General features: G+C 39.5%; 1 protein-coding gene and 1 long non-coding RNA gene across 6 annotated transcripts in view; both read right to left on the minus strand.

The window, feature by feature from the left end:
- The window catches only part of LOC116939054 (transmembrane protein 132E-like), a 456,039-nt gene that overhangs the window by 321,043 nt on the left and 112,696 nt on the right, over positions 1-22,300 (minus strand). The gene's annotated exons all lie outside the window — the stretch shown is intronic.
- Positions 1-22,300, minus strand: part of LOC142915954 (uncharacterized) — an 86,225-nt gene continuing 63,925 nt past the window's right edge. Inside the window, exon 2 of the long non-coding RNA XR_012936165.1 lies at positions 1-22,300. This exon is cut by the window's right edge and continues 45,360 nt beyond it. This is a non-coding gene — a long non-coding RNA (uncharacterized LOC142915954).

Raw genomic sequence — 22,300 nt, forward strand, 5'->3', positions numbered from 1 at the left:
TTGCAGTTCTGTTTATTAAATACCAATGGAGCACTTACATGAAGTGATGTTCAGTTCATAGAACAGGGAAATTAGCATTGGCAATATTATTTGTATGAATGTTTAACTTATTTCGCACCACACGGAGCCAACCGTGCTCATCCGAGGTAAATGTAAAAGCTAAATCCCACATTTATACTGATTCGAATTTTTTTAAAAGTTCTGGTAGATAGTACATAACTTAAGATGAATGCCTAAATTTCAATTTGTTTTGAGATAAACTTAATTTGTGACGCTAGTAGGACAATTTAAAACACTCTATTGACGTAAATGTTTTAAGGAAGATGCACTATGGATGAAATATAAGTTTCACTAACAGCTAAAACACATGATTAGCAGTCAGTGCACTGCATTATAAACTAAAAAAAATGGAATTTAATTCTCATCCACAGGTAAAATAAGGGGCAAGGGATACCTGAACCAACTGGTATTGATCAGTGTGGTGAAGTATAGCCAAACAGTGCCAATTACCAAAAGGCACGAGAAGGTCTTCATGCAACATTGAATCCACAGAGGGATGCAAATTCTGATCATAAAGTTTGTCATATGGCTATTAATAGAACATTTATATGCGCAGCTATTTGAAAACAAACAGGGTACCTACCAAACGAAACGTTAACCACGAAGCAGTCTACAATTGAACCATGAATTACACTTTCAAGACTAAATATACACGACAGCAAAGGATGGCATAAAGGGGGAACACTTTAGTTGTCCAAGCAAATAAATGGCCTGTGGGCAAGTAACAAGACTGGCCGTTTTCATTTTGCTCCGACCATCGGGAGCCACAATGGTAACTCACTCTGAAAGTCTACGTTTGCAAAAGGGAGACTCTTATTAAGCAAAGAGGCAGGAAATACACTGGATTACAGTGACAGATCGATGCAATGGTGTCAATGCACACCATTTCTCCCTCTTAGAATATAAATACAATTTATTATTAACATTTATTTCACTGGATTAAGTGACCAGCTTTATTTATGTAGCCTGATTGTTGATGACCTTGTTTAACCTCAGAAGGTAGGCTGGCTTCAATCGGAATGGCAGACATCCTTCCCGGACCTTTTTGGCCATCAGCAGTGCCATTTCATTTATTATTCAACAGTATCTGAAAGAGATATTTCTCCCGCGGCTCTAAAGCTATATCCATACCTTGTTGTTCCTTTCAATACGTGTTATATTAGCAGAATGGCTTGGCTGCTGACAATATAGGCTGTTGTGAAGAAGGACCTTGCTGTCCGCATATATATAGAAGACACATGCTGCATTTTATCCACTACAAGTAAAACTTTACCAATGTTTGGTTCACGATGTAATGTCACATTTTCAAAACGTTACTTATTACTAATCTAGTATGGATATGGCAATAAAAGATATGACACACTTATGTGAGCCTTATATGGGCATACACAGTAATTGAAATGGAAAATTAGAAGCCCCGATGTGAATGCATATTCATCCTGCAGTGGATGTTTCCCACTGTGGTATGGGAATAGAAACTATGTGCCGGTTAACAACCATTGTTGTTCTGAGAAGTGCCGACATGGCATAGTGTCAGATACCAGTGAATAAACATCGCCAAACCCACTGAATCTGTTGTTACACGGCATCGTTTGTATGTCACTGTCAAACTTGCCACATCCACTGCGTGAAGCGCAGTCTGTATACAGATGTATGGCAATGTCTGAAAACGCTTTAGAAATTACTGAAATTTCACAAGGTAACAGATATTTAATTTCAAAGAGGCTATTCTTGTGTATGGCAATATGTTCAAAGATAAACCAAGGTCACGCATATCTTACAGACATAAGCATCAGACCATATTGCGCCTCTGTAATTTAATTCATGAACAATTTCTGGCATATGGCATAGGGTGTCAATTTGATTGCAAAAAAATTAAGTGAAAAATATGCACACTACGTATGTGATGCATTGTATGAGCATGTACAGTGCAGTCGTTGTTTTTTAAGAAAACCTCCATAGGCATATCCTATTCAGGGATGCAAATGTGCAGAATTTTTACAAAAGTACAAAATGAAATTGACGCTTGAGTATAGTTACACTTTAGTCTTTTGGAAAGAATAAATGACAAGCATTATGACACACTGGGGGAGAAATAGCCTCATACACTCAACCTCATGTCCTGCGAGTTGTACAATGTTCTGCTTCTGACACCGGCTCTATCATTCGGTCCCTCCATTCACAATAAGAACGGTTCTACCTACCACATTATATGTCAGGCCAAATTCTGCCATGAAAACAATAAAAGGATAGAGGCAACAATTGTATTAGATTTAGTTGTCAGTCCCTGTTTAACTAGTCCTGCTTTCATGCCCATTTGATACACTTCATGCCATTAATATAACAAACAAAACTTATAAAATTCGTCATTTAAACCAGGGGGGGGGGTGCTATTATAGGAGATGTTTTGGGCAATGGTCCGTATTCATAGCAGAAAGATGGCCATCAATATAGGTCAATGTAGGTCATAATGCAATGAAGGCACAGACTTCATACATGCTAAAAGTCTGTCTTTAGACCATTCGTGAGCCATTTTCAGTTCAAAGGAGTTATTTTGATTTACGATGCAGCTAACACAACCTTGCACATTTGCCTCATAGGTTGTAAGAGTTAAAGGTGCGCATATAAACAGTGGGGTAATGCAAGGTACCCAGTGTGCCACTTGATGGAGAACAAGAAAAAAACACAGTAAAGGATCTGACCGTAAAGAATACATTTTACCAAGAATGTTAAAGTTACTTTTTAAAAGTCTATACCGTGCGCAAAGCATGAGTAAGCATCACTCTTTGTTCTTTCGGTAAAGTCACGTATAAATAAAAAATAATAAAATAACAATAGCGTACGACGTTTCGGTTGCAACACAAGCAGCCATCATCAGGTACAGAAGGGCTAAATTTACGAGAGAGAGGAAACACATAACCCCAGATGTATATACAGACACCCAAGTAGGGGGGAGCTAACACAGATACAACAGGGTACAACAGAGAGAGAAGCATACCAAACAAACAGGGTTTAGCAAAATTTGGAAACCATATAAAGCAACACAGACGGTCGGTCAAAACACAATTAACGCATAGTCTGGTTGATTACGCTATTTCAAAGATTGTTAAATTGCAAGTTAAGTATGAAATTTAAAATACAGACCGCGCACACACACATAGACATCCAAGTAGAGTGAACCAGCACAGACACGCACACAGTGAAGTCGCCTTAAATAGGCAGAGAAGGTGAGGCTAAGAGACAATGGGACAAATTAGCATGAGGTATGCATGGAGCAAAGGGGGCGCGGCAGCACACACTCGGAAACACCAAGGCCCACACACAGGCAGAGACAGCACAGAGACACAAATCCAAGCCAAGACACAAAGGCAGATGCACAAGCAGAGACAACACAAAGACACAGACCTCATACCTCCCCGTAGAGGTGGTTCAGACTTGATTGGAAGCTTTCGTGACTGCAATAATTACTCTTTGTTTTTTTCGGTAAAGTCACGTATAAATAAAAAAATAATAAAATAACAATAGCGTACGACGTTTCGGTTGCAACCAGACTATGCGTTAATTGTGTTTTGACCGACCGTCTGTGTTGCTTTATATGGTTTCCAAATTTTGCTAAACCCTGATTGTTTGGTATGCTTCTCTCTCTGTTGTACCCTGTTGTATCTGTGTTAGTTCTCCCCTACTTGGGTGTCTGTATATACATCTGGGGTTATGTGTTTCCTCTCTCTCGTAAATTTAGCTCTTCTGTACCTGATGATGGCTGCTTGTGTTGCAACCGAAACGTCGTACGCTATTGTTATTTTATTATTTTTTATTATTACGTGACTTTACCGAAAAAAACAAATAGTAATTCTTGAAGTCACGAAAGCTTCGAATCAAGTCTGAACCACCTCTATGGGGAGGTATAAGGTCTGTGTCTTTGTGTTTGTCTCTGCTTGTGTATCTGCCTTTGTGTCTTGCCTTGGATTTGTGTCTCTGTGCTGTCTCTGCCTGTGTGTGGGCCTTGGTGTTTCCGAGTGTGTGCTGCCGCGCCCCCTTTGCTCCATGCATACCTCATGCTAATTTGTCCCATTGTCTCTCAGCCTCACCTTCTCTGCCTATTTAAGGCGACTTCACTGTGTGCGTGTCTGTGCTGGTTCACTGTAATTGGATGTCTATGTGTGTGTGCGCGGTCTGTATTTTAAATTTCACACTTAACTTGCAATTTAACAATCTTTGAAATAGCGTAATCAACCAGACTATGCGTTAATTGTGTTTTGACCGACCGTCTGTGTTGCTTTATATGGTTTCCAAATTTTGCTAAACCCTGATTGTTTGGTATGCTTCTCTCTCTGTTGTACCCTGTTGTATCTGTGTTAGTTCCCCCCTACTTGGGTGTCTGTATATACATCTGGGGTTGTGTTTCCTCTCTCTCGTAAATTTAGCTCTTCTGTACCTGATGATGGCTGCTTGTGTTGCAACCGAAACGTCGTACGCTATTGTTATTTTATTATTGTTTATTTATACGTGACTTTACCGAACAAAAAAACAAAGAGTGATTCTTGCAGTCACGAAAGCTTCGAATGAAGTCATGAGTAAGCATGTTAATGTTATGCAGCGTACATCGACTGCAATAAATGCTTAAACAGAAACGAAAAACCACTGCACGAGCACAACCGTTTTGAAGTAGAATGGTAATAGAAAAAAACATTCGGAAGATTTAGGTACACATTCGAAATATATACGATCAACTAATATCCAGTGTATTTTGCACATTTGTTAATTGCCATCGTGAATGAAATAGGTGCTATCTATGTGTGCAGACATAAAAAAACAGCACGGCCAATATGTAACCAAATTCCCAACAAATACCAATTCAGATTTGCATACTAATTTTAAGTAATCCAATGCTTCGAACAAACATACTCTTGATATATAAATAACCCAAGGGTTATGAGAATCCTATTTGGATGTCCTCGTGTATAGAAGTTTCTGTGTACTGGACACAAACACATTCAGTCCATATGCAGAGATAAACGATCGTACGTGTGAAATGCTACATCCCAGAACTATGACCCAACATTTTGTTCAGGCTCAACAGCAGCTGTGTTTAATGCATGGCGTGCCTATTTTGTACAGCACTGCACAGGCTAAGTCAAATAATTTTGTGAGCTGAAGAGGCAGCAAAATAATTGTGTGCAGATCAGAAATACACGATAGTAATGTGTAAATATATTTAAAATGATTTTCTACAACAACATTTAAGAGGAGTATCAGTATACCTTGCATGTCAAGATGACATACCAAATATTGCAGACATTTTGCACCCATCACATGCATGTGTAGTGGAGTAGGAAGGTGCGTAGCACAAACAGCGTGATTACATGATCACACAGACAGTACGGGTTATCTTGGGTCAGTCTGTAGTGAAGGCGAATACAGTGCAGGTTATGTTGGGGCAATTAAGCTGGGGTAGCCGTGGACGGCTGTGATTGGTTGGTGCTGTTGCCGGGGCTGGAGAGGCGTCTGGAAGTCTGGCGAGAAACAGGTGACGGTCACGCGGAGAGCCGTTGGGACGCGGATTAATTAATTGGGGGTGTAATGAGAGCAGGTATAAGAGTGGGAGTCGGAGTCAACAGAGGAGACTTGAGTTGAAGGGAGTTGAGCTTGGAGATGGGTTGAAGTTGATGAGCTTGGGAGAGTTGGAGTGAAGCTTGGGAGAGTTGGAGTTGGAGTGCTGAGTGCAAAGACGCTGTGTGTGAAGTCGCTGTGTGCGAAGTCGCTGTGTGCGAAGACGCTGTGTGCGGAGTCGCTGAGTGCGAAGACGCTGTGTGCGGAGTCGCTGAGTGCGAAGACGCTGTGTGCGGAGTCGCTGTGTGCGAAGACGCTGTGTGCGGAGTCGCTGTGTGCGAAGACGCTGTGTGCGGAGTCGCTGAGTGCAGAGTCGCTGAGTGAGGAAGTTGAAGGTGGAGAGACCATAGTGACGGTGATAGCGGAGAACAGAGATGAAGCAGTTAGCAGTGGAGAGAGCATAGTGACGGTGATAGCGGTGAACAGAGATTAAGTAGTTAGCAGTGGAGAGAGCATAGCGACGGTGATAGCGGAGAGCGGAGACGAAGAAGTTAGCGGCGGAGTAAGCGAAGTAATCGTGGGGAGTGGAGAGACAAAGGTGGCGAGCGAGTCGAGTGAAGCACGGCGAGCGAGCCGTGGCGACCAGGATACTGTGGAATGTGGAGGCAATGCTGAGAGTTGTAAATAAAGCGGTGTTCGAAGAAAGACGCCGTGTGTGAAGACGCTGTGTGCAGAGTCGCTGAGTGCGGAGTCGCTGAGTGAGGAAGTTGAAGGTGGAGAGAGCATAGTGACAGTGATAACGGAGAATAGAGATGAAGCAGTTAGCAGTGGAGAGAGCATAGTGACGGTGATAGCGGTGAACACAAACATACGTAAATTATTTTTACATGTTCTTATAAATGCTCAGTCAAGTAATTAGGTACCTATACATTATGTCTACACAATTAAATGAAATAATTTCTAAAGGCAGCACAGCAGGGTCGCTATATGTTTCATTGCATTGACCCTTGAGTCAAATTTGACCAACACAATATTTGGGTATTGAAATGTATGTATTTCAAGCAAAAAGGGAAATCCTCAGAAAAGACAATGTGGTCAATTCCATTGGGCTAATGCCTTTAATGGTACGCTCAGAGGAAACCTCATTGACCCACTATGGTATGCAGCTGTTGCTGAGCAGATACACCTGCATTTCACATTTCTATAAATTCATTGGTAATCTCAGAGTAGCATAATACGGCAACTGTATGTAGTGCCTAACTTTGGTGACTGCATGATTAACACATTCCCCTGTAAGATGGGCAATTGCAAGGGTTCACCAATTTATTCCCACCGAAACCCAACAGATATTTCCATTTACTTTTCACGGTGCCATTTTGCTTCGAAGTACTGTAGATGTTGAACGTCCCGTTGCAATATTTCTATGAACAACAATTTAATGGATCTGAAAAGTTCGTATAATATATAAACAATACTGTCATAGCTTTTGAATAAGTTACACAGGATGCACCCACATATACAACAATGTGCCCGATTTGACCAGCTCTCCGAAGCTAAGCAGTGTGAGCCTGGATAGTGCCTTGATGGGTGACCAACCTAAAAAAGGTGTATTATAATTCTGCTGAACTGAGCAGCAGAAGACATGGCATAGCATCTACTGTTGTACTATAGTATATTACAATTCCTATGCTCCCCACCTTTATCATCCCATAATCACTAACGTGATGAAGTATGGGAAAATAACCCCCACAAGCCATATGGCATGGGAAGGCCTTCTTTCAGTAGTGGGTTGAGAAAAAATCCAAAGGCTGTGCCTGTACTGTACCTGCAAAGAAACATTAACATTTGCCAGTTGAAGAAATGCCCTGCGTGTAATTGTGTAGGTGATTTGTTGATAAGTTACCCTGCGGGAAAACAATTGATATAAGGTAGATTTTATAATAGGTAAAGCTGAACATGTAGGTGTGTTGGTATGGGTAGGGAGCACCAGTATAACTTTCACAATATCAAGATCTTTAAATAGTACTAACAAAGTGATGGAGTGCTATTTTAAACCATTTAAATATCTCAAATGGCCTACGAAAACATTTTCAAGGCAATAGTTGCATAGTAAGCACCAACCATTTTACAGATACTGTGTGCTCAAAACTCTCATTAATAGAACATTAATTAAAATGTTATATTTTACATACATAATGTATATTTAACAGGCAATATATATTTGCATAGCACTTGCAAACATTAGGGGCCAGGATAGGGCAGGACTAAACAACATGTCATTACGCCAGACAAATTAATAACATGTTTCTCAAAGTATACTGAATGTACTCCAGGGGATGTAATGCATGCAATGCAAGAAATGCAATGCATACCTCCAATAGCTGCAAAACACATACCTTCAAGATACATAAATATACATCTGACCATGGGGCCAATTGTTGATGAGGTCGGGCATACGAAAAGCAGTGCCTTTATGTGAGTAAAGATCAGATAATAGTGTTAAGATAACACAATTAGTTTATTTTAACATTAGTGCATTTGTGTTCTGAATAAGGTTTTTAGTATATATATTTCCACCTAGGCATTTTACAATATGAAAGTGAGGGTATTTTGACGACTCTATCACCATAGCCAGACATCTTAGAAGAGGAATCATAACACACGTTACCCCATCACACAAAAAAAACCTGCCAATGGTGTATGGTGTACCCTTTTACACTGCTGGGTGGACAGAGGCGCGGGGTTGTTCGGAAGCTGGCCCATTGTTTCAACTGCCGCACCGGGAGATGGAATTTAACTGGTGACCTCTGGATACCAAGTTCAGTGCACTAGCCATTGCACAATGGAAGCGGCCAATCCCCATTTACTATTAGTTTTTACATGATGAAATACTCAAGGATAAACAACATTGACAAGAATACCAGTTGCCGCTTGCAATTGGAGAATTGCAATAAAGAGTGCCACATTGGCTGTGAGAATAGGGCATCACAGTAAGTAATTATGTTTTCCCCCCATCCTTTAGTCTACCACAGCCTGCGGATTATATCGAGTAACTTGAATAAGTTTTCATTGGAATACAAAATATTGTCTTTGATGTCAAAGACAGAGTAGGAAAGTGAAAACAGCTGTATTTATTTGTGTTGATATTAGAGCTAGGTGATTCTCACGACACCTAGACTGGCACCACAATTCCACTCTTAGAATTAAACTTAATTTATAATGGAATCAGAATCGTCGGGTGGGGGTGCGGGTGGAGTGTGGAGCTCAGCATAACATTCAGACAAGAAGGCCTGTGGTGGCCTGGCCAGGAATCCCTATTGAAAGTATAAACAGTGGCGAGTGCAAGGAACTGGTGGAACTGGTATAATTCTACCCCTTTTCTGGCATTGTATTCAGATAACTAGGACGACCCAGGACCACCATTATCGCCAATCTGACCATCTGGACAACCACCAGGACCACTAAAACTACCCATTGGCCTACTGGGACCATCACTGGAACCACCATGCCACTGGGATTCTATTCACTCAAAGTTGATATATTAATTCATGTAAATATTTATAAATACATACACAAATGATCAATAATATATGTATGTGTTTATGTATTTTTTACGAGAATTACTAATATAAGAATCCCAATTCTTGTAGGAATTGTCCAGGGTAAGATCGTGTGAATTGCCAAGCTCTAATTAATGTGGTATATTACAAGTTAGACTTAATAAAGGGTTGTGGTTGTGGCTGTGGGAAGTAAAAATCTGTTATATGCTACGTTAGCAAACTCTCTTCCTCTATCTAATATGTCCAACAAAGTGAATTCATATTTGATGTAGGCTAATGTATTCATATATATTGCCTGACAAAAATATGAAGGGTGGCAAAATAATTGTGAGAGTGTGATACTAAATAAGTCACACCATCCCATGCTTCTTTTCAAGACTAATCCTTTGCTGATAATTATACGTAAAAAAACTGTTAGTGTGGGAGTTGCCATGGCGGGAAGATGAGTGGTACATTTGACGATGTGAAATTTTATCAATCACACTGAAAGAAAAAAAATAATTAATGCCCCGCATAGTGAAGCGTGCATAATTGTTAATATCTATTGTAAAAACTGCTTCAATTGCACTCTAAAAAAAAACTTGATTTTGCTGTTGCTTTTTGTGACTAAATCTGTCGTCTTCAATTGTAAAAATTTTCCGAGAGCTACTGTGCAGACATGAATATGGTCTTCTGTGGCTGTTTCTTTTACTAGAAATAGGTGTGGTGATTAATTTTCATAGCGGTAAAAGCATCTGTTCTGGTCTCAATATACAAGTTCTGAGAGCACCGAGACTGCTTCGCGTTTTAAAACAAAATATTTTCTCACTTTTGTTCACAAATATGCATGTCAAAGGTGAAAAAACGTAAAAGGTAAAATTGCAGCCCTGCATTTGCTCGCTCACGCTTCTTCTGGCAGAGAGTTCTACACTATGGGGAGCTCTTTAGAGCCCCTCTGTGTGGGTATTTGGCCTTCTCTTCCACACTGGCCAGGTCGCTTGGAAGAGATGTAAGTAACCTACACGTTAACCTAGCACCTGCCGATTCATGTGTACTGCTGGTGAACAGAGGCAGGGGCTTTTAAGAAACTTTCAGGATTGTTTCAACTTCCGCACTGGGATATCGAACCAATGACCTCTGGATTCAAAATCCAGTTTGCTAATCATTATGCCGCAGCAAAATAAGGTAGGTGCTCTGATCTTGATATTTTTTGATATAAATGCATGGAATGGGGAATATAGAAAACATTATTTTATCACTAATTTGAAAAAATAATCTTCATTCATACATACGTGAAATATATATTTAGATTTCACTTAGAAATGTATCTATATATTTCCCGGGTAAAATTTTAAAACATTAAAAAAGAGGTTTTTTTTTTATTCTCACAAAAATACCAAAGTAGTTGGTGAGAGTTTGTCATGGTCATACACTTCGACATTTGAGGATGTTGACATGATGGTCACTATCTGTGCCAGATATACACTTTCATTCTGTGCGTGATGCACACATCTGGGAGCATTGCTTTATTTCCTGCAAACAATGAACATGATGACAAATCGCATGGGATGAATGATGCCTTGTCCAAAAGTAGCAAAAGCTCCCACATATAAAATTGTGCAACTGTTGGAGCAAGTGCTATAAGCGAGCACCTATTGAAGCCAGCACAGAACATGATCAGGCTATGTGGTTTGCCTTTATCTCCCCAGTTGCGACGACACACCATACAACGTACTTAATTGTGGCTGAGTTGAGGCTCAGGACCAGTTCATATGTTACTTGCCTGTTATGTTAGTCGAAGCTGTGAATCCAACTCGGGTCGCTGAGAATCCACCACTGCACCACCACTCCCCTTCCACAAATGGTACCCGAAAAACACCTATTGCCATTATAAGAGTGATTAAAGAGTTCCTAGAGATGATCTTGGCAATATAGGTTGTTAGAAATAATCATGTCTTTACATTTATGAAGCCACATATGTATGCTAAGATTGATAACAGCAATAAGTGCAAGGCAAGGTTCCAATAGCTTTTTAATTCGTTATTTTAGAATAAAAAACTGTTAATAATGTTGCATACTTTGTCAATTCACTGGTAAATGAAGACCTCTCCATGCCATTACAGTCATGCGTATTGTTAAACCATACTTCACTATGCGGGTCAGCGCAGGTTGGTTTACTAATAATATACATTTACATTTGTAAGGTGCATTTTATCTGTAATTCCCATTGTGCCATGTATGGAAATCAGGATATATATACAGAACCTAGGTAAACGGCCAAAACTAAGGGGTAAAGGCCAATGTAAGGAGGTAAGTTTTCAAGACAAACTTAAATATATCGAACAACTCTGTCATATTAATGAAGGAAAAGGATTCCAAAGCTTGGGAGCTGCACTGGCAAAAGCACCGAACACCCCAGGAAATTAGCCTTGACTTCAAAGTACTTAGAAGTATATATCACTCACCACTGACTTAAACTATCTCCGGGGAATCAAACTCAGGTTTTCCATTTCCATAATGCGGTGTGCCAACTGCTCTCTCATATTACTACAAGTTTTCGAAAGACTCCATCATAAATATTGAAACGTGTTTTGTGTGTGTTGGTAATTTGTATGTTCTTGCATTAGTACGCGTGTGCAGAATTGATCAACTAAATAGAGAGGAAAAAAGAGCAACCAAAAAAATGCATATGACAGCATCTAATTTCCAATGGAATGGTATAGTCCTCTGGAAACTTAGATGCAAAATCGCATCGCCCTTTGGTGCGCAGACAGCATTTCAAAGTGCCCTTTCTTAGAGCAGGATGTTAATATGGATTCATGTCAGCTCAGGAGATCTGGAAGTAAAAGACAATATAGCCTTACCAGGCTTTTGGGGCAAGTGCTGTTAGCGAGCACCTATGAAGGCCGATACGGTACATGATGGGGATTGCCTTTGTCTCTCCAGTGAAAATGTTTACACACTGCACCAAGGTGTTAATTTGAGTCGACCTAGGGGAGGCCCAGGACCGGTTCAATTAATCATCGCTGGTGTATGCCATTAGCGGGAATTGAACTCGAGTGGGCAAGTTCGTAGCATCGTGTGCTAACCACTGCGCCACTGGGAATAAAAGCACACACATAAAGATTGGCCTTGCGCATTGTGATGAAGCCACTGCTCATTTTAGAGCAATAGTGATATTTATAAAGACACGCATAATATTTTCATTGTATTTTTCATTGTATTTTCCATCCATCAGTAAACAGCAGAATGGTTTGTGTTTTCTAATTTTAAAGTTACATTCCCACAATGAGCAATAAATCCCATAAGGTTGTGTTCCTCAAGATTTCCCCCTCTGATTAGTGCTTTGCTGCACAAGCATTCCTGTAAAGAGTGTGCAAAGTAATTTTTTTCCCATTCATTGTAAAATGCTGACGATATAAAAAAAGATTGCAAAGGTCTCTGAACAAAATTGCAAGAGGTTGGGAGGTTACCATTTGCTCAGTGACTGGTAAATATCCAATCGAGATGTGTGCGTGTTGCTCACAGTTCTTGTCTTAAGAATGAATTTTTGTTTGTTTAATAATTTTCAACCTAAATAAGCTTTCGATATACAATTACCTGTGTATTTTTTAAAATCATTAAACAATGAACAAATGCTCCAAAAATAACACTGCAATAAGCAGACCTTCACTTTTTTTAATATGACTCACGATGGTGATTACGGAATGATAGAGGACATCAATAATTTAAACTGCATCCTACTGAAGCTTGGTGGGTCACTGTTTTCCTCGAGGTCAAATGAAGGGCAATAATGGGTTTAAATGTTATTTACACTTCTATTTCATTTAAACAAACCTTAAGGATTAACATTTGTTTACCTTCACAATTCCGCCAGTAAGATTATATGACATGCATTGGTTATTTTAAAATGTGCAGAAGAGAGGAGTTCACTCCAAGGACGCTTTGGTTTTGATGTAGATGTCAGTGAGGAGTATTTGACGATTACATCTGTTAAAGCATTACAATCACCTCAATAGAGCAACGGAAGAGATATTTGGTTCAGGGGCAGTTCTATATGAGGCTTAGTGTTTTGAAGATGAACTTTCATGTTTTGTTTTCAATAAAAAATAAATCCGAGCAAAGCAGACCAAAGGAACCAATATTTTTAAAGGAGTATTTGCATATGTTTGACAATTCTGTAACGGTATGTACATAAATCTCACAGTTCATATGAAGTATGATGAAGGCCGCTTGTGTTGTGGCCGAAACGTCGTGAGAATATTATTGTGTTATTTTATTTTATCAATTTATTATTTTATTCTCATTCTACGTGACTTTACCGAAAGAACCAAAGAAGATGAATCATTGCAGTCACGAAAGCTTTAAATCGAAATCATATGAAGTATGTCAAATATATACTGTATACAAAATTTAAGTATTAAATGCTAAACTAATATATTATTTCCATGATTTATAATTGTTTTCATTTTAATTAGGTTAGGCCACGCAATGGTCTGACCAAATATGTGTTGTTAAGACCCTCCATCAGGCGACACAGCAAAATAAATTGTGTCACGTGGTGTATAATGTGCCAATTCTTATTGTTTCAGCTCACTAGTCAGGTGACGAACAATACTCACAATTAAGAATATTTTTTAAAAATAATTTAAAGTTATTCAAGCCTAAAATTAATAATTAAAATGTGCGAATATCGTCATAAGTTATCTATTATTCTTTGTCCAGCATTATAGATTAGGAAAGTTAAGAATTGTCACTCCGGGTATATTCGTGCTGCCCTGACATTTCTTTGCATCTCTTGACCAATCGATAAATTATGCTCAGGAATAGTTCAGGACATGTCTGTGTGTCAAACTCACACACATATTAAAGGTCAAAGGCATAAGCATTCCAAAATCTGTTGTGATTGTATACTAGTCTATTTAAGATATATCTCCTAAATAATTCGTTCAATGGATAAGGATTTATTTTCTTGTGTGGTTCGGTTTTTATTGCTTTTTATGTTAACCTTTCAGAGGTCAAATTACAATTCAATAAAGGGGCAAGAGTTACTTCAGTTTTGACTAAATATGTTTAAAGTAATACGTATACGGGACAGTTAAACCCTATACACCCTTACTGAGGACTGAAAATACATTCCATCGAATTCTGAAAGAATGTTCAAATGATGATGAACATTTTATCAACACCTTCAAATGTTAGGCCAATATGATTTAAGTGGTATGAAGTAATATGGAATATATATTTGAACTGTGTTATATATCCATATTGTCAGAATACAAAATAAAAAGTATTAATTTTTTTAATCGAACTGTTAATGTATATAATAATGACCATCCAATGAAACCGTATGATATAACCAGAAATGTTCCCGATCTCGTCAAATATCGGAAGCTAAGCAGGGCTGAGCCTGGACAGTGCACGGATCTGCGACCACCATCTATTACATAACAGGTGATATAGGCTGCTGTAGGGCTATATTGTCAGCAGAGGGCAGTGTGGTGAAATCTATGCTTGTGTTGTGGCGTAACGCGCGCAGGGTTGCAAACAGCGAATGCATTCACACGCGGGGTTTGCAAACAGCGGGTGAATTTCAGGGCGAGCAGGTGCAAGCGTTAGGACATGGAACAGCCGCCTGAGAGGCGGCCAGCGATTAAGGGGAGAAGGGTAATTAGGTGGGTACATTTGGGGACAGGCAGGTGTAAGCGTGCAACACGGAGTAGGCGCCGAAACGACGAGAGATGGAGACGATAAGGGAGAGAAAGCACGTGCTGGAGGCACCGGCTTAATAGGGGGCAACTGAGGACCCTTAATGAGGAGGGGGTATAAAGGGGTATACGGAGAACATGGGGTTGAGTTGGTTGGAGCTGAAGGAACGAAGATGACAAGAGCCAGAGACAAGAAGCCTGAGACCTCGCCCTCCACACCTCGCCCTCCCCAGCGGTGTTGGCTGATCTCCCGCTGGGGGCACGGACGAGGTTGGAGGTGTGAGAGAAGGCTGATAGGCTAGTGGAATATTCAGTAACAGGCTAGCAGAGTATTCAGTAACAGGCTAGCGGAATATTCAGTAAAAGGCTAGCGGAATATTCAGTAACAGGCTAGTGGAATATTCAGTAACAGGCTAGCGGAATATTCAGTAACAGGCTAGTGGAATATTCAGTAACAGGCTAGCGGAATATTCAGTAACAGGCTAGCGGAATATTCAGTAACAGGCTAGCGGAATATTCAGTAACAGGCTAGCAGAGTATTAAGTGACCGGCTAGCGGAGTATTAAGTGACCTGCTAGCGGAGTAAGAGAGAGAGTTTGGAGTAAGAGAGCATTGTGTAAAGAGCGAGGAGCATTCGTGCGGGATGCGAAGTAATAAAGTGACACAAGAGAAAAACTGACAGTGTCCGTGTGAATACACACTACACTTGTACTGTGTTACAAGGTCTATAGTCCACACCTTTGCCAACCTGCACTGATAAGTTTGGCGAAGTTTGGTCAAGTGACGCCCAAACTTTTTTTTTCAGATTCATATATCATACTGGATAACTGCAGAACTCCGCTTATGCATTGTGTTGTGGAGGACCAATTTTGTGGCCCTATCTTCGATAGGATTATCCACAAATGTACTCCAATTATTAATGGGGAATAATTGCAGTTAATTGTAATTCGCAGCAAAACTCAGCTTATCCACACAATATGTGCAGATTGGATACTATTCTGCAATTACTTATGGAAAAAAGCACAGATACAGCAGATAATTGGAAGAATGATGGTAAGAGGAGTTTTTTGTGGATCTTACAGCTCTAAATTTCGATTTAAAGCTTTCGTGACTGCAATGATTCATCTTCTTTGGTTCTTTCGGTAAAGTCACGTAGAATGAGAATAAAATAATAAATTGATCAAATAAAATAACACAATAATATTCTCACGACGTTTCGGCCACAACACAAGCGGCCTTCATCAGGTGAAGGGGCGAGACTGTCTGGTAGGACAGCGCCCCTTCACCTGATGAAGGTCGCTTGTGTTGTGGCCGAAACGTCGTGAGAATATTATTGTGTTATTTTATTTTATCAATTTATTATTTTATTCTCATTCTATGTGACTTTACCGAAAGAACCAATGAAGATCTTACAGCTCTGTTTATGAATGGATTTGCAACGTACGTTGCAAAACAAGTTCTAAATACATTCAATATTTTCAATAATAATTGTATATAGCATCATTCATGCCAAATCCCATGTGTGGTTGACTACATACGGTGCGAAAGACGCCCAACATACATGCATACATACCAAGCAAATACAAAAATATAGCATACATACTTAAAAGGCAATTTCCTGAACGGCATTCAGACAGTACACAGAACTGGTTTCCATGACCAGGTCCTCTCTAATTGTTCAACAAATATTTTCTGCTAATATCAAGACTCAATTTCTAGGCAATAGAATTAAGAATATGCATCGGTGATGGTCCAGCAAAGGGGCGTGGAGACAATATAAATATGCATCGAGCAATATAAACCTTACACATTCTACAAGGTGAACACGAAGACGGTGAAACATTTTCATTTTTTTTCTCCCTCCCTATTTCAGGACCATTCAACCTCATCAGATGAGTACAAGTCTTCATCCATGCATTAATGCGTAAATGATTGATAGCAAGTTCTAGTACACTAGTGTATATTTAGGTAGACAGATAAGATGTGTATGGTAAAAATGTAATAGATTAATATATCACTCTATATGTAGAATAAAATAATACATACGGTCATAGAATATTGTATGCTCTAGTAATATATATTTAATATACTGTCGTGAACATTTTGTGCAATGGTACATTTATAGGCGGAATTAATTAAAAACATTTTTATTTATGAACGGTTATTTTGGATGTAATGCTTCAAAATGTGAACTACTATTATTTAGACTGTGATGTTTCTTATAGCCCCAAGGGAGAAAACCGAGTCTTTAGGAGCCTGAATCCCATCACTGGGTTGAAGTTATTCATGAAAGCACAATGTATTTTAAATATTCATATTGTGATGCTGTTAAATGCATATCTCATTGTGTACGAATATGGCAGGCAAAAAATTTAGAATTTTAAGACTCTCCATATTCTAAATGACAGGAATACTGTAAATATTACAATGGTTGACTTGATCTGAGAAAGGATATTGAATACCAGCTGAGATTAGTAAGTCTGTACGATGACATTTCCCTATTTGCCGAATTGTAGGCAGCCTTTAATGCGTCGGCATGTATAACGGATATAAGTAAAGGTGCAGCCCTGAAATCGCTTGCTCATGTCACTGCTAACAGAAGGGTGTCACACTCGAGCGAGCCCCAGATAGTCTCTTCCATGCTGACCAGACGTCCAGGAAGAGGTGAGGGTACCCACAATTTACCCCACTACACTTGGCTTGCCAATGAAATAAATATGCTGTATATACGTTCTAGGTTTTAAATAATTTATGGGCAATGTCTAGCTTTATATCTGTATTATTTTTTTCTTTCACCACCACTTAAATTATTTGCAAGTAACAATTGTATTGTGGTTTATTAACACGCAATTTGACCTTTTTCAAATCGCTGTAAAACTTATTATGATAACTCAACAGGTAGAGAATGCAACATGCGTTTGCACTCTTTGAGAGGAAATTGTCAACGTTCTCAACTACCACAGCATACAAATGCCGGATTGTATTGTTTGAAATCCACTAAAAAGCATTCAAATAACTTGCACAAAAATGAAAGAGGATCTTTATCGACACTGTACATGTATTAATTATTATCGAGCCTAAGCACTGCGTGTGGTTCTGCAATTGCTTGAGATATGAGGTCAACATCTTTGGGCTACCAGGTCACATGACCCTAGCTGCTTGACTTTTATCTCTGAGGACATATCAAGACAAATGTGCGTGGAATAAAAAAAAAACCTATTCTGCAGGACAAGAAACAAAGTATAACAAATGAAATCAATCACATTCTGGTGGATCACATTACTGGAAAGTGCTCGCTGAATTTTAACACTGTGTTTAACATGCGTGGCTTATAATAGCTGCACAGCATACACAATGGTGTGCGTTTATGAGTGTACGTGTTGGCGAAGTGTTGAGCAAATTGCAATATGCACCTGGTGACGTCAGTTAGATTCCCAAACACAGCTCACATCAAACTGGTCCTGGGCCTCCATTCAGTCAATTTAGTTTCAACTTAGTATCTAGTGTGTTGTGTAAACATCGACACTGGAGAGACAAAGGTGTCTAGGCGTGCCATGGAGGTGGTGTGGTGCTAGTGTGCCGTTCTGGACTGAATCGGGTTTGCCTGGAGTCTCTTCACGGCTGTGTGGGGGATCATTGTTTTTGTATATGCAGAAGAAGTAGTCAACCTCTAAGAACAACGTCACTCACAACAGTGAATATTTGGCGGATGAAGCGCAGCAAATGGTGAGTTTAGCTGACGCAGCTGGTTCCGATTTTTACCATTCCCATATACCTACACAAACTACTGTACCTTGTCCGGTCCACTAACGCATTTTACACTCCACCAAAGTCTTACAGCGCATTATGGTTATGTTGCCATAATTTAATGATGAGAGACGGTGATTTGGTATTTGTAAAAGGTCAAGCTGCGGAAGGACCTCCAAAGGGAGTTCGAGAGAGCCTCTCTATCAAGGATTTTAAACAACTCGCTGGCAAAACGCCTTAGAAGTTATGAGAGTACCCACACTTTACCTTACCACACGTGACCTGAGGTGTACCTATTTATACTGCCGGGTAGACAGAGGTGGGGGGGGGGGATTTTAAGAAACTTGCTCGATTGTTTTAACTCGCCGCGCCGGGAGATGGAATCGAACCAGAGAAGTAATCGATACCGATGATTTCTGGAGTGCAAGGTCCAGTGCGCTGACCATTACACCACTGAAGCTCAAGGTCAAGCTGGGTTAAAGTGAAAACTGTACCTCGTACAGCAATAAATATGCCAACGAAAATTAAAAAGTAAGGTACACATATTCATTAAACAAACGTAGGATCACATACACAACAACCAAATGTAATTTAAATGCACAAGATTGAGACAATTTGGCTGTGTACATAATACAATAAAATAGAAATAAATTGATGCTACATGACATGCAAAAAAATTAAATTCAATAAGTGCATGCAATGGATACATGCTGAGTGAGATAATGAACTTAATTGTTTCACACAGTTTGGTGAAAAACAGTAATTACATTATTAAATGCAGAGTTAAATATTAATACAAAAGGGGATTTTGATCTTTTAGTGTTTATCATGTTTCTGGACCAGAATAGAGACAAACAGCTGCATGTTTACTGGATATACTTTAATATCAAACCTTAATATTCAGTGCACCTGTAAAAATAACAACCAGTCTTTGGTAATGTATGTATACGTGCTTTTAAAAAAACTTGTATTTAGAAAATGTCTTCTTTTTGAGAACAGAAATTAAGTATAAACCTTGACAATATTGGCAATCTGGTAAACTATCTTTGTTGACTTTCCAAGCTGTTACCCCCTTACTAATTAGGATCCAATTTAACATCATCATTATTGTGCTACAGAGAACACAAACTTCAATATCAAAGCCCACTACCAGAGTGGTACTGCATGTGAGCTTGGGGAACAACCTAGAAGTGATATTAATGGGCTTAGTCTAATACCTTCGGAGGATTTGACTCAAAAGTAGTCAACATCTCGCCCGATATACAGGAGGTTGTGGGTTCGATCCCGACCCAGACACTTGTATACTGTATTTAGAGTTTGCATGTCTCTCTCCCAGTGGTCGTGCGGATTTTTCTCCGGGTCCTCTGTTTTTTTCCTCCACATTTAGAAACATGCGTTTAGAGTATTTGGCTGCTATACATTTCCGCATGATAAGCCACATTATTGAGCTATCATTTGTGGCCAGGTCACTTCTGAAAAAGAGCTGTACAGCTCAGTGGGCATTACCTGGTAAAATAAAAATGAAATAGTTTAGTTTCAATACAGGGCACAGTATGACTATACAAACAAGTGAGCTTGCTTTGTTTTACATTGTTGCAGTCATCAGTGTCAAGATGAGGTGAAGGTGATAAAGGGGCAGCCCTGTAACTGTTTACTCAGGCCAATGCTGGCAGAAGCAGTTGCACTCGTGGAAGCTCAAGATAGCTCTTCTGGAGGAGATTTGGCCTACTCTTAAAGACTAGCTAGACATCTTTGTGGTATTATCCACACACGACCTGACGTTCAACTCACTGTGGTGTAGCCAATGATACTGCTGGGTGGAGAGAAACAGGGGGTTATTGAAGAAACGTGCACCTTTGTTCTAACCATGCCTGTCCGGTGCTCACTGAGCTGCAATGGTTTCCAGTTGCTGAACTAATACATTATACAGTCGCACTCATTACACACTATTTCCACAAATGAACCACAATACCTTGCTGATCTCGTCAAGGAGCATAACCCATCACACAAACTCCGGTCCTCCTCTTAGTGGCTTTTGGCGAACCATCGAACAATGACGGTCACTGCATCGTGCGCTTTCAGATGCACTTCTGCGGTCATCTGGAATGCTCTTCCTTTCCGATATTAGGAGGCCACTGGAGCTATGAAATTTTGAATCTAGATTTGAAACTAATTTCTTAAGAACTGTTTTATGTGTTTAGTTTGTTGTCCTTCCCCTGCACCTCCGATTAGCATGATCAGCTATGCACGGTGCAAAATAAGTTCAACATGCATACATAACTACCACGTCGAGAGATGAAACAGGTGAACTTTGGATTTACAAGTCCAGCGTGATAACCATTACAGCATGGTAGCAGCATCCCAGTAAAACTAGTATAAAAAGCTCAGGATGAGGACTTGGGTAGTCCCATGAATATCAAACCCTGGATCGAAACAAAGCTAACTCAGCACTCTGATGCATACCTTGACCTCCTGAGTCACCTAACACCTATCATTTCAAGTTGTTGATAAAAAATGAGATATTTTACAGTATGAATGCATTATGCATGGTTCAAACCCAGTGTTGCTTTATGCGATAGTTTTATAGCAGCATGCAGGTTTGTGTTTTGATATAAAATTATCTGAAGTATACAACACATGCATGTAAACATGTTTTGCAATATTTCTCTACTCTCCATCTAGCAGCAGCAACAAACAAAAATAATAATGACTGGTGTGATTCATGTTAAGTCATACACCAGGGTTATAGATGCTAATGTCCTAAACATCTGTCTGTGGCAAGCTACATTACCCCTCTGCATACCATTTTTTATCTCACACTATTTATTAGCCATTCAACAATCCCAGAGCTCACTTAATATACAACATCCCGTATTAGAAAAAAAAATACCCGTTATGACTGAGAACATGTTAGAGAAACTGGCAGAATTGGTCTCCACTGTGATAGTTGTGTTCTATCCTTTACGTAGATTGACATCCTTGATGGGAGGTTTATGTCAGCAGTCAGGAATTTAAATGAGAATGCCGGTCTGAATTGTTGTAAATTACAACGAAATCTTGATATTAAGTATTGGGCACCTCGACATTACCATGTACTGGATAAAATGCATACAAAAAATTGTCCTACTACCAGAAAGGCAATACACCGAGGCAAAAGGAAATAAGTGCACAGATGTATGCAGCACCATGCACACAAGCATGTTTTTGAGCATATGCTGACAATCACACACATGCCCATAATTGTCACTCACATACAACGAGGGTTATGTGGAAACAGTGTTGATTGACTAGTAAAAAAAACGCAGGGTTCATCCAAATGTGAAAACAGATGGCATTCATTCTAGCCTAATTCATCAAAGCTGCACGCATTGGCACATAGGCGTGCTTGTAACCAGTGCTTGACGTGTGAACGAGATTATCACAGCACTAACAACGTTCCAAATTAAACACACAAGTAATACAGGCGACAGAGTAGAAACATACCACGGTGCATGGAAGATGAGTAAAATATGATTCCATACAATGTAAAGAAAAAAAACAGGTAAGCCTTGACACCAAATCCTTTTATTGTATTGTTCAACTGACAATGGAAAGGATGCAGCTTTATAGGTATCATGCTGCCAAGCATTATTCTTTCCCCTTATTAACATTATAGATTGTGAGATAATGACCATTGACACCTAGAATGTTGCATAC

The sequence above is a fragment of the Petromyzon marinus genome, chromosome 5 (genome assembly GCF_048934315.1).
Source record: "Petromyzon marinus isolate PM22_M1 ecotype Great Lakes invasive population chromosome 5, UKy_Petmar_22M1.pri1.0, whole genome shotgun sequence".
In the NCBI taxonomy this organism is placed as follows: domain Eukaryota; kingdom Metazoa; phylum Chordata; class Hyperoartia; order Petromyzontiformes; family Petromyzontidae; genus Petromyzon; species Petromyzon marinus.